This window comes from Salvelinus namaycush, chromosome 16 (assembly GCF_016432855.1).
Source record: "Salvelinus namaycush isolate Seneca chromosome 16, SaNama_1.0, whole genome shotgun sequence".
NCBI classification, from domain to species: Eukaryota; Metazoa; Chordata; class Actinopteri; order Salmoniformes; family Salmonidae; genus Salvelinus; species Salvelinus namaycush.
The window spans coordinates 47,804,104-47,816,603 of NC_052322.1; the positions used below are offsets into that span (position 1 = coordinate 47,804,104).

The 12,500-nt window shown below is 40.8% G+C and overlaps 11 non-coding genes across 11 annotated transcripts; all 11 read left to right on the top strand.

The window, feature by feature from the left end:
* Window positions 1-449: 449 nt before the first annotated feature.
* Window positions 450-522, top strand: trnat-agu. The gene has a single exon. It is a non-coding gene; the product is annotated as a tRNA-Thr (tRNA).
* A 1,085-nt stretch (window positions 523-1,607) lies between these two features.
* On the top strand, window positions 1,608-1,681 carry trnat-agu. Its single transcript has one exon. It is a non-coding gene; the product is annotated as a tRNA-Thr (tRNA).
* A 281-nt stretch (window positions 1,682-1,962) lies between these two features.
* Window positions 1,963-2,034, top strand: trnah-gug. The gene has a single exon. It is a non-coding gene; the product is annotated as a tRNA-His (tRNA).
* A 731-nt stretch (window positions 2,035-2,765) lies between these two features.
* On the top strand, window positions 2,766-2,838 carry trnat-agu. Its single transcript has one exon. It is a non-coding gene; the product is annotated as a tRNA-Thr (tRNA).
* Window positions 2,839-4,283: 1,445 nt separating this feature from the next.
* Window positions 4,284-4,355, top strand: trnah-gug. Its single transcript has one exon. It is a non-coding gene; the product is annotated as a tRNA-His (tRNA).
* A 1,888-nt stretch (window positions 4,356-6,243) lies between these two features.
* trnat-agu lies at window positions 6,244-6,316 on the top strand. The gene has a single exon. It is a non-coding gene; the product is annotated as a tRNA-Thr (tRNA).
* A 278-nt stretch (window positions 6,317-6,594) lies between these two features.
* Window positions 6,595-6,666, top strand: trnah-gug. Its single transcript has one exon. It is a non-coding gene; the product is annotated as a tRNA-His (tRNA).
* A 738-nt stretch (window positions 6,667-7,404) lies between these two features.
* Window positions 7,405-7,478, top strand: trnat-agu. The gene has a single exon. It is a non-coding gene; the product is annotated as a tRNA-Thr (tRNA).
* Window positions 7,479-7,761: 283 nt separating this feature from the next.
* trnah-gug lies at window positions 7,762-7,833 on the top strand. The gene has a single exon. It is a non-coding gene; the product is annotated as a tRNA-His (tRNA).
* Window positions 7,834-8,791: 958 nt separating this feature from the next.
* trnah-gug lies at window positions 8,792-8,863 on the top strand. Its single transcript has one exon. It is a non-coding gene; the product is annotated as a tRNA-His (tRNA).
* Window positions 8,864-9,808: 945 nt separating this feature from the next.
* Window positions 9,809-9,882, top strand: trnat-agu. Its single transcript has one exon. It is a non-coding gene; the product is annotated as a tRNA-Thr (tRNA).
* The last annotated feature ends 2,618 nt before the right edge of the window (window positions 9,883-12,500 follow it).

Below are 12,500 nucleotides of genomic sequence, written 5' to 3' on the forward strand. Positions count from 1 at the left end.
CCCATAGTTAAGAATCCATGTCAGAGGTTCTTGAGTTTATTCATGTCGAGACCCAAATGAAAAATGTACTGTCCTCGAATGACCATAATTAGAAGAAATAGTATGTGATTACAAATGTTTACTGATATCTCGCTACCCACCTCTCACCACTGTTGCCAACTTAGCGACTTTGTCGCTATATTTAGTGAGTATTCAGAAAAAAAACAAGAATCGACAGAAGAAAGTTCATTTGTAGTTCTAAACATGCTTAAGCCTACTTTGCGTCCCAAAACATAGCTTAAGAAACCCTGTTGCTAGACAGTTGAAGGTGTCCGTATCGATTCCAATATTAGTAAATGACATCTCTTTTGTGATGTGATTTTGCTAGACAGAGATATGGGTTAAATGAATGAGACTGGTTTGATCAAATAGGTTCGGGTGTCACATCTGCAAAAGACATCACATTTATGGGTGCTGTGGCTTAGTTGTTAAAGTGCCTGTCTAGTAAACAGGAGATCCTGAGTTCAAATCTCAGCAGTACCTTTTCGAGCATTTCATTGTACACATTGGTGGAGAAGGTCAGAGTGGAGGGCACAAAGTTTTCTCACCAATGGGTTTAGAGAATTAGAGAAGACGTGAGGAGGGTGAAATTGAGATATTCCAATGTCACGGGAAAAGGGTTCTTTTTGAATGAGTTAAAACGTACCGACTGTGTAAAGCTCGACGGTTTGTTCATTATCGAGACCAAAATGAAAAGAGTTTAGCCAGCTTGTGCACATCACTTTCACAGCCTAAGTAGGCTCTACAAAGCCAGCTCTTGTAGCCAGCCGTGGTCGTATAGTGGTTAGTACTCTGCAGCAACCCCGGTTCGAATCCGGGTCACGGCACTGCAATGTCATTACAGAAGTTTTTTTTTTGAACGAGTTAAGACTTACTTTGTAAGCTAAGAAACTCAGCAACTCTGCCATTTGACAAAGTCCCCCAGCACATTGTAGGTTAATTACTTAACGAACTGATTCATCTGCTGTTTCAGATGTTTTTACCATTTTTAAGCTCGACAGCAAATGAGAAATGTAGTGTCCTCGAACAACCAAAATTCTGAAAAAATAGTGTATGATTCTGAATGTTTACTCATATCTTCGATCCACCTATCACATGTTAATAACCGTTTTTGGTCCCAAACCATAGTTTAAAATCATGTCAGAGGTTCTTGAGTTTATTCATGGCGAGACCCAAATGAAAAATGTACTGTCCTCGAATGACCATAATTTAGAAGAAATAGTATGTGATTACAAATGTTTACTGATATCTCGCTACCCACCTCTCACCACTGTTGCCAACTTAGCGACTTTGTCGCTATATTTAGTGAGTATTCAGAAAAAAAACAAGAATCGACAGAAGAAAGTTCATTTGTAGTTCTAAACATGCTTAAGCCTACTTTGCGTCCCAAAACATAGCTTAAGAAACCCTGTTGCTAGACAGTTGAAGGGGTCCGTATCGATTCCAATATTAGTAAATGACATCTCTTTTGTGTGTGATTTTGCTAGACAGAGATATGGGTAATGAATGAGACTGGTTTGATCAAATAGGTTTGGGTGTTCACATCTGCAAAAGACATCACATTTATGGGTGCTGTGGCTTAGTTGGTTAAAGTGCCTGTCTAGTAAACAGGAGATCCTGAGTTCAAATCTCAGCAGCACCTTTTGAGCATTTCATTGTACACATTGGTGGAGAAGGTCAGAGTGGAGGGCACAAAAGTTTTCTCACCAATGGGTTTAGAGAATTATAGAAGACGTGAGGAGGGTGAAATTGAGATATTCCAATGTCACGGGAAAAGGGTTCTTTTTGAATGAGTTAAAACGTACGACTGTGTAAAGCTCGACGGTTTGTTCATTATCGAGACCAAAATGAAAAGAGTTTAGCCAGCTTGTGCACATCACTTTCACAGCCTAAGTAGGCTCTACAAAGCCAGCTCTGTAGCCAGCCGTGATCGTATAGTGGTTAGTACTCTGCGTTGTGGTCGCAGCAACCCCGGTTCGAATCCGGGTCACGGCACTGCAATGTCATTACAGAAGTTTTTTTTTTGAACGAGTTAAGACTTACTTTGTAAGCTAAGAAACTCTGCCATTTGACAAAGTCCCCCAGCACATTGTAGGTTAATTACTTACACGAACTGATTCATCTGCTGTTTCAGATGTTTTTACCATTTTTAAGCTCGACAGCCAAATGAGAAATGTAGTGTCCTCGAACAACCAAAATTCTGAAAAAATAGTGTATGATTCTGAATGTTTACTATATCTCGCGATCCACCTATCACATGTTAATAAACGTTTTTGGTCCCAAACCATAGTTAAGAATCCATGTCAGAGGTTCTTGAGTTTATTCATGTCGAGACCCAAATGAAAAATGTACTGTCCTCGAATGACCATAATTAGAAGAATAGTATGTGATTACAAATGTTTACTGATATCTCGCTACCCACCTCTCACCACTGTTGCCAACTTAGCGACTTTGTCGCATATTTAGTGAGTATTCAGAAAAAAAACAAGAATCGACAGAAGAAAGTTCATTTGTAGTTCTAAACATGCTTAAGCTATTTGCGTCCCAAAACATAGCTTAAGAAACCTTGTGCTAGACAGTTGAAGGTGTCCGTATCGATTCCAATATTAGTAAATGACATTCTTTTGTGATGTGATTTTGCTAGACAGAGATATGGTTAAATGAATGAGACTGGTTTGATCAAATAGGTTTGGGTGTTCACATCTGCAAAAGACATCACATTTATGGGTGCTGTGGCTTAGTTGTTAAAGTGCCTGTCTAGTAAAAAGGAGATCCTGAGTTCAAATCTCAGCAGTACCTTTCGAGCATTTCATTGTACACATTGGTGGAGGTCAGAGTGGAGGGCACAAAAGTTTTCTCACCAATGGGTTTAGAGAATTAGAGAAGACGTGAGGAGGGTGAAATTGAGATATTCCAATGTCACGGGAAAAGGGTTCTTTTTGAATGAGTTAAAACGTACCGACTGTGTAAAGCTCGACGGTTTGTTCATTATCGAGACCAAAATGAAAAGAGTTTAGCCAGCTTGTGCACATCACTTTCACAGCCTAAGTAGGCTCTACAAAGCCAGCTCTTGTTGCCAGCCGTGATCGTATAGTGGTTAGTACTCTGCGTTGTGGTCGCAGCAACCCGGTTCGAATCGGGTCACGGCACTGCAATGTCATTACAGAAGTTTTTTTTTTGAACGAGTTAAGACTTACTTTGTAAGCTAAGAAACTAGCAACTCTGCCATTTGACAAAGTCCCCCAGCACATGTAGGTTAATACTTACACGAACTGATCATCTGCTGTTCAGTGTTTTTACCATTTTTAAGCTCGACAGCCAAATGAGAAATGTAGTGTCCTCGAACAACCAAAATTCTGAAAAAATAGTGTATGATTCTGAATGTTTACTCATATCTCGCGATCCACCTATCACATGTTAATAACCGTTTTTGGTCCCAAACCATAGTTTAATAATCCATTTCAGAGGTTCTTGAGTTTATTCATGTCGAGACCAAATGAAAAATGTACTGTCCTCGAATGACCATAATTTAGAAGAAATAGTATGTGATTACAAATGTTTACTGATATCTCGCTACCCACCTCTCACCACTGTTGCCAACTTAGCGACTTTGTCGCTATATTTAGTGAGTATTCAGAAAAAAAAACAAGAATCGACAGAAGAAAGTTCATTTGTAGTTCTAAACATGCTTAAGCCTACTTTGCGTCCCAAAACATAGCTTAAGAAACCCTGTTGCTAGACAGTTGAAGGTGTCCGTATCGATTCCAATATTAGTAAATGACATCTCTTTTGTGATGTGATTTTGCTAGACAGAGATATGGGTTAAATGAATGAGACTGTGGTTGATCAAATAGGTTTGGGTGTTCACATCTGCAAAAGACATCACTTTATGGGTGCTGTGGCTTAGTTGGTTAAAGTGCCTGTCTAGTAAACAGGAGATCCTGAGTGTCAAATCTCAGCAGACCTTTTGAGCATTTCATTGTACACATTGGTGGAGAAGGTCAGAGTGGAGGGCACAAAAGTTTCTCACCAAGGGTTTAGAGAATTAAGAAGACGTGAGGAGGGTGAAATTGAGATATTCCAATGTCACGGGAAAAGGTCTTTTTGAATGAGTTAAAACGTACCGACTGTGTAAAGCTCGACGGTTTGTTCATTATCGAGACCAAAATGAAAAGAGTTTAGCCAGCTTGTGCACATCACTTTCACAGCCTAAGTAGGCTCTACAAAGCCAGCTCTTCTAGCCAGCCGTGATCGTATAGTGGTTAGTACTCTGCGTTGTGGTCGCAGCAACCCCGGTTCGAATCCGGGTCACGGCACTGCAATGTCATTACAGAAGTTTTTTTTTTGAACGAGTTAAGACTTACTTTGTAAGCTAAGAAACTCTGCCATTTGACAAAGTCCCCCAGCACATTGTAGGTTAATTACTTACACGAACTGATTCATCTGCTGTTTCAGATGTTTTTACCATTTTTAAGCTCGACAGCCAAATGAGAAATGTAGTGTCCTCGAACAACCAAAATTCTGAAAAAATAGTGTATGATTCTGAATGTTTACTCATATCTCGCGATCCACCTATCACATGTTAATAACCGTTTTTGGTCCCAAACCATAGTTAAGAATCCATGTCAGAGGTTCTTGAGTTTATTCATTTCGAGACCCAAATGAAAAATGTACTGTCCTCGAATGACCATAATTTAGAAGAAATAGTATGTGATTACAAATGTTTACTGATATCTCGCTACCCACCTCTCACCACTGTTGCCAACTTAGCGACTTTGTCGCTATATTTAGTGAGTATTCAGAAAAAAAAACAAGAATCGACAGAAGAAAGTTCATTTGTAGTTCTAAACATGCTTAAGCCTACTTTGCGTCCCAAAAACATAGCTTAAGAAACCCTGTTGCTAGACAGTTGAAGGTGTCCGTATCGATTCCATATTAGTAATGACATCTCTTTTGTGATGTGATTTTGCTAGACAGAGATATGGGTAAATGAATGAGACTGGTTTGATCAAATAGGTTTGGGTGTTCACATCTGCAAAAGCATCACATTTATGGGTGCTGTGCTTAGGGTTAAGTGCCTTCTAGTAAACGAGATCCTGAGTTCAAATCTCAGCAGTACCTTTTCGAGCATTTCATTGTACACATTGGTGGAGAAGGTCAGAGTGGAGGGCCAAGTTTTTCACCAATGGGTTTAGAGAATTAGAGAAGACGTGAGGAGGGTGAATGAGATATTCCAATGTCACGGGAAAAGGGTTCTTTTTGAATGAGTTAAAACGTACCGACTGTGTTAAGCTCGACGGTTTGTTCATTATCGAGACCAAAATGAAAAGAGTTTAGCCAGCTGTGCACATCACTTTCACAGCCTAAGTAGGCTCTACAAAGCCAGCTCTTAGCCAGCTGTATCGTATAGTGGTTAGTACTCTGCGTTGTGGTCGCAGCAACCCGGTTCGAATCGGGTCACGGCACTGCAATGTTATTCAGGTTTTTTTTTTGAACGAGTTAAGACTTACTTTGTAAGCTAAGAAACTCAGCAACTCTGCCATTTGACAAAGTCCCCCAGCACAATTGTAGGTTAATTACTTACACGAACTGATTCATCTGCGCGTTTCAGATGTTTTTACCATTTTTAAGCTCGACAGCCAAATGAGAAATGTAGTGTCCTCGAACAACCAAAATTCTGAAAAAATAGTGTATGATTCTGAATGTTTACTCATATCTCGCGATCCACCTATCACATGTTAATAACCGTTTTTGGTCCCAAACCATAGTTAAGAATCCATGTCAGAGGTTCTTGAGTTTATCATGTCGAGACCCAATGAAAAATGTACTGTCCTCGAATGACCATAATTAGAAGAAATAGTATGTGATTACAATGTTACATGATATCTCGCTACCCACCTCTCACCACTGTTGCCAACTTAGCGACTTTGTCGCTATATTTAGTGAGTATTCAGAAAAAAAACAAGAATCGACAGAAGAAAGTTCATTTGTAGTTCTAAACATGCTTAAGCCTACTTTGCGTCCCAAAACATAGCTTAAGAAACCCTGTTGCTAGACAGTTGAAGGTGTCCGTATCGATTCCAATATTAGTAAATGACATCTCTTTTGTGATGTGATTTTCTAGACAGAGAATGGTTTAATGAATGAGACGGTTTGATCAAATAGGTTTGGGTGTTCACATCTGCAAAAGACATCACATTTATGGGTGCTGTGGCTTAGTTGTTAAAGTGCCTGTCTAGTAAACAGGAGATCCTGAGTTCAAATCTCAGCAGTACCTTTTCGAGCATTTCATTGTACACATTGGTGGAGAAGGTCAGAGTGGAGGGCACAAAAGTTTTCTCACCAATGGGTTTAGAGAAGACGTGAGGAGGGTGAAATTGAGATATTCCAATGTCACGGGAAAAGGGTTCTTTTTGAATGAGTTAAAACGTACCGACTGTGTAAAGCTCGACGGTTTGTTCATTATCGAGACCAAAATGAAAAGAGTTTAGCCAGCTTGTGCACACATCACTTTCACAGCCTAAGTAGGCTCTACAAAGCCAGCTCTTGTTGCCAGCCGTGATCGTATAGTGGTTAGTACTCTGCGTTGTGGTCGCAGCAACCCCGGTTCGAATCCGGGTCACGGCACTGCAATGTCATTACAGAAGTTTTTTTTTGAACGAGTTAAGACTTACTTTGTAAGCTAAGAATCAGCAACTCTGCCATTGACAAAGTCCCCCAGCACATTGTAGGTTAATTACTTACACGAACTGATTCATCTGCTGTTTCAGGTTTTTACATTTTTAAGCTCGACAGCCAAATGAGAAATGTAGTGTCCTCGAACAACCAAAATTCTGAAAAAATAGTGTATGATTCTGAATGTTTACTCATATCTCGCGATCCACCTATCACATGTTAATAACCGTTTTTGGTCCCAAACCATAGTTTAAATCCATTCAGAGGTTCTTGAGTTTATTCATGTCGAGACCCAAATGAAAAATGTACTGTCCTCGAATGACCATAATTTAGAAGAAATAGTATGTGATTACAAATGTTTACTGATATCTCGCTACCCACCTCTCAACACTGTTGCCAACTTAGCGACTTTGTCGCTATATTTATGAGTATTCAGAAAAAAAACAAGAATCGACAGAAGAAAGTTCATTTGTAGTTCTAAACATGCTTTAGCCTACTTTGCGTCCCAAAACATAGCGTAAGAAACCCTGTTGCTAGACAGTTGAAGGTGTCCGTATCGATTCCAATATTAGTAAATGACATCTCTTTTGTGATGTGATTTTGCTAGACAGAGATATGGGTTAAATGAATGAGACTGGTTTGATCAAATAGGTTTGGGTGTTCACATCTGCAAAAGACATCACATTTATGGGTGCTGTGGCTTAGTTGGTTAAAGTGCCTGTCTAGTAAACAGGAGATCCTGAGTTCAAATCTCAGCAGCACCTTTTTGAGCATTTCATTGTACACATTGGTGGAGAAGGTCAGAGTGGAGGGCACAAAAGTTTTCTCACCAATGGGTTTAGAGAATTAAGAAGACGTGAGGAGGGTGAAATTGAGATATTCCAATGTCACGGGAAAAGGGTTCTTTTTGAATGAGTTAAAACGTACCGACTGTGTAAAGCTCGACGGTTTTGTCATTATCGAGACCAAAATGAAAAGAGTTTAGCCAGCTTGTGCACATCACTTTCACAGCCTAAGTAGGCTCTACAAAGCCAGCTCTTCTAGCCAGCCGTGATCGTATAGTGGTTAGTACTCTGCGTTGTGGTCGCAGCAACCCCGGTTCGAATCCGGGTCACGGCACTGCAATGTCATTACAGAAGTTTTTTTTTGAACGAGTTAAGACTTACTTTGTAAGCTAAGAAACTCTGCCATTTGACAAAGTCCCCCAGCACATTGTAGGTTAATTACTTACACAACTGATTCATCTGCTGTTTCAGATGTTTTTACCATTTTAAGCTCGACAGCCAAATGAGAAATGTAGTGTCCCGAACAACCAAAATTCTGAAAAATAGTGTATGATTCTGAATGTTTACTCATATCTCGCGATCCACCTATCACATGTTAATAACCGTTTTTGGTCCCAAACCATAGTTAAGAATCCATGTCAGAGGTTCTTGAGTTTATTCATGTCGAGACCCAATGAAAAATGTACTGTCCCGAATGACCATAATTTAGAAGAAATAGTATGTGATTACAAATGTTTACTGATATCTCGCTACCCACCTCTCACCACTGTTGCAACTTAGCGACTTTGTCGCTATTTAGTGAGTATTCAGAAAAAAAAACAAGAATCGACAGAAGAAAGTTCATTTGTAGTTCTAAACATGCTTAGCCTACTTTGCGTCCAAAACATAGCTTAAGAAACCCTGTTGTAGACAGTTGAAGGTGTCCGTATCGATTCCAATATTAGTAAATGACATCTCTTTTGTGATGTGATTTTGCTAGACAGAGATATGGGTTAAATGAATGAGACTGGTTTGCATCCTCATTGTACACATTGGTGGAGAAGGTCAGAGTGGAGGGCACTAAGGTTTTCTCACCAATGGGTTTAGAGAATTAGAGAAGACGTGAGGAGGGTGAAATTGAGATATTCCAATGTCACGGGAAAAGGGTTCTTTTTGAATGAGTTAAAACGTACCGACTGTGTAAAGCTCGACGGTTTGTTCATTATCGAGACCAAAATGAAAAGAGTTTAGCCAGCTTGTGCACATCACTTTCACAGCCTAAGTAGGCTCTACAAAGCCAGCTCTTGTAGCCAGCCGTGATCGTATAGTGGTTAGTACTCTGCGTTGTGGTCGCAGCAACCCCGGTTCGAATCCGGGTCACGGCACTGCAATGTCATTACAGAAGTTTTTTTTTTGAACGAGTTAAGACTTACTTTGTAAGCTAAGAAACTCAGCAACTCTGCCATTTGACAAAGTCCCCCAGCACATTGTAGGTTAATTACTTACACGAACTGATTCATCTGCTGTTTCAGATGTTTTTACCATTTTTAAGCTCGACAGCCAAATGAGAAATGTAGTGTCCTCGAACAACCAAAATTATGAAGAAATAGTGTATGATTCTGAATGTTTACTCATATCTCGCGATCCACCTATCACATGTTAATAACCACTTTGGGTCCCAAACCATAGTTTAAGAATCCATGTCAGAGGTTCTTGAGTTTATTCATGTCGAGACCCAAATGAAAAATGTACTGTCCTCGAATGACCATAATTTAGAAGAAATAGTATGTGATTACAAATGTTTACTGATATCTCGCTACCCACCTCTCACCACTGTTGCCAACTTAGCGACTTTGTCGCTATATTTAGTGAGTATTCAAAAAAAAAAAAAAGAATCGACAGAAGAAAGTTCATTTGTAGTTCTAAACATATTTAGGGTGTTTTTTACTCACTTTTTGTCTCTCCCACGACATTATTCCTCTCTCCTACAGCGTCCATCACAATTACATCCACTTGGACAATTATGCAAATTATGTGATGCCGTCATTTAGCGACTTCTAGCTACTTTTAGGACAGCCAACAGCTACTTTCCTTACTGAGGATTTGCCAACACTGCCACTCACATGCTAAGGCCTACTTTGCGTCCCAAAACATAGCTTAAGAAACCTTGTTGCTAGACAGTTGAAGGTGTCCGTATTGATTCCAATATTAGTAAATGACCCCTCTTTTGTGATGTGATTTTGCTAGACAGAGATATGGGTTAAATGAATGAGACTGGTTTGATCAAATAGGTTTGGGTGTTCACATCTGCAAAAGACATCACGTTTATGGGTGCTGTGACTTAGTTGGTTAAAGCGCCTGTCTAGTAAACAGGAGATCCTGAGTTCAAATCTCAGCAGTACCTTTTCGAGCATTGCATTGTACACATTGGTGGAGAAGGTTAGAGGGGAGGGCACTCAGGTTTTCTCACCAATGGGTTTAGAGAATAAGAGAAGACGTGAGGAGGGTGAAATTGAGATACTCCAATGTCACGGAAAAAGGGCGCTTTTTGAATGAGTTAAAACGTACCGACTGTGTAAAGCTCGACGGTTTGTTCATTATCGAGACCAAAATGAAAAGAGTTTAGCCAGCTTGTGCACATCACTTTCACAGCCTAAGTAGGCTCTACAAAGCCAGCTCTTGTAGCCAGCCGTGATCGTATTGTGGTTAGTACTCTGCGTTGCGGTCGCAGCAACCCCGGTTGAACTCAGGATCTCCTGTTTACTAGACAGGCACCAACTAAGCCACAGCTCCCATAGATGGAATTTTGATATATGGCATTAGCATGTGAGAGGTGAGTCGCAAGATATGAGTAAACGTTCGAGGACAATAAATGTTTTATTTGACTCTCCTCAGAAATAGTAGATTAATCAGTTAATGTAAATCATTAGAGAGAGAGACAGAGAGAGACAAGAAAGATAATTGGAGTCAGATGTGAGTGAGCATAAATTAGTCCTTCATTAAAACTATTTCAAACACTCAGTCTCTCCCAATCTCCTCTCTCTCTCTCTCTGAGAGACATTGATTTTGACAGTCTGAAAGGGTCCAGCTATATTTCCATATTGCAGATGGTAATGATATTTACACTATTCTGTTGATTATTATTCTGATAGAGTGCAAGCGGGGGATTGTACTGCATTCACAGGACAGCAAACCCAATTTCCTTTTAATTTGACATGAAACAAGCTCCAGCCAGGGAAATAAGAGATATCTGCTATTTCAAGCGATCCTTTTTCATGCTTGTGGGTTTCATGTTTTCATTGAAACCGAGAAGGGGATGTCACGAATATGAATGCCAGGGTATCAAGGGTACGTGCAACTATAAATTGCAAGGACGCTACGAAATATACAACACACTTTCAATGTCAATGAAGAAAAAGTAATCAATTTCCTATGGTCTGTATGACTGGAGTAGTAGGTGCTAGGTCTTTCTGTTATGGTTGGTCTGTATGACTGGAGTAGTTGGTGGTAGTCCTTTCTGTTATGGTTGGTCTGTATGACTGGAGTAGTAGGTGCTAGGTCTTTCTGTTATGGTTGGTCTGTATGACTGGAGTAGTGGGTGGTAGGCCTTTCTGTTATGGTTGGTCTGTATGACTGGAGTAGTTGGTGGTAGTCCTTTCTGTTATGGTTGGTCTGTATGACTGGAGTAGTTGGTGGTAGGCCTTTCTGTTATGGTTGGTCTGTATGACTGGAGTAGTAGGTGCTAGGCCTTTCTGGTAGGTGCTAGGCCTGTCTAGGTTGGTCTGTATCACTGGAGTAGTAGGTGCTCGGCTTTTCTGTTATGGTTGGTCTGTATGACTGGAGTAGTAGGTGGTAGGCCTTTCTGTTATGGTTGGTCTGTATGACTGGAGTAGTAGGTGGTAGGCCTTTCTGTTATGGTTGGTCTGTATGACTGGAGTAGTAGGTGCTCGGCTTTTCTGTTATGGTTGGTCTGTATGACTGGAGTAGTAGGTGCTAGGCCTTTCTGTTATGGTTGGTCTGTATGACTGGAGTAGTAGGTGGTAGGCCTTTCTGTTATGGTTGGTCTGTATGACTGGAGTAGTAGGTGCTAGGCCTTTCTGTTATGGTTGGTCTGTATGACTGGAGTAGTGGGTGGTAGTCCTTTCTGTTATGGTTGGTCTGTATGACTGGAGTAGTGGGTGGTAGGCCTTTCTGTTATGGTTGGTCTGTATGACTGGAGTAGTTGGTGGTAGTCCTTTCTGTTATGGTTGGTCTGTATGACTGGAGTAGTTGGTGGTAGGCCTTTCTGTTATGGTTGGTCTGTATGACTGGAGTAGTAGGTGCTAGGCCTTTCTGGTAGGTGCTAGGCCTGTCTAGGTTGGTCTGTATCACTGGAGTAGTAGGTGCTCGGCTTTTCTGTTATGGTTGGTCTGTATGACTGGAGTAGTAGGTGGTAGGCCTTTCTGTTATGGTTGGTCTGTATGACTGGAGTAGTAGGTGGTAGGCCTTTCTGTTATGGTTGGTCTGTATGACTGGAGTAGTAGGTGCTCGGCTTTTCTGTTATGGTTGGTCTGTATGACTGGAGTAGTAGGTGGTAGGCCTTTCTGTTATGGTTGGTCTGTATGACTGGAGTAGTAGGTGCTAGACCTTTCTGTTATGGTTGGTCTGTATGACTGGAGTAGTAGGTGCTAGACCTTTATGTTATGGTTGGTCTGTATGACTGGAGTAGTAGGTGCTAGGCCTTTCTGGTAGGTGCTAGGCCTGTCTAGGTTGGTCTGTATCACTGGAGTAGTAGGTGCTCGGCTTTTCTGTTATGGTTGGTCTGTATGACTGGAGTAGTAGGTGGTAGGCCTTTCTGTTATGGTTGGTCTGTATGACTGGAGTAGTAGGTGGTAGGCCTTTCTGTTATGGTTGGTCTGTATGACTGGAGTAGTAGGTGCTCGGCTTTTCTGTTATGGTTGGTCTGTATGACTGGAGTAGTAGGTGCTAGGCCTTTCTGTTATGGTTGGTCTGTATGACTGGAGTAGTAGGTGGTAGGCCTTT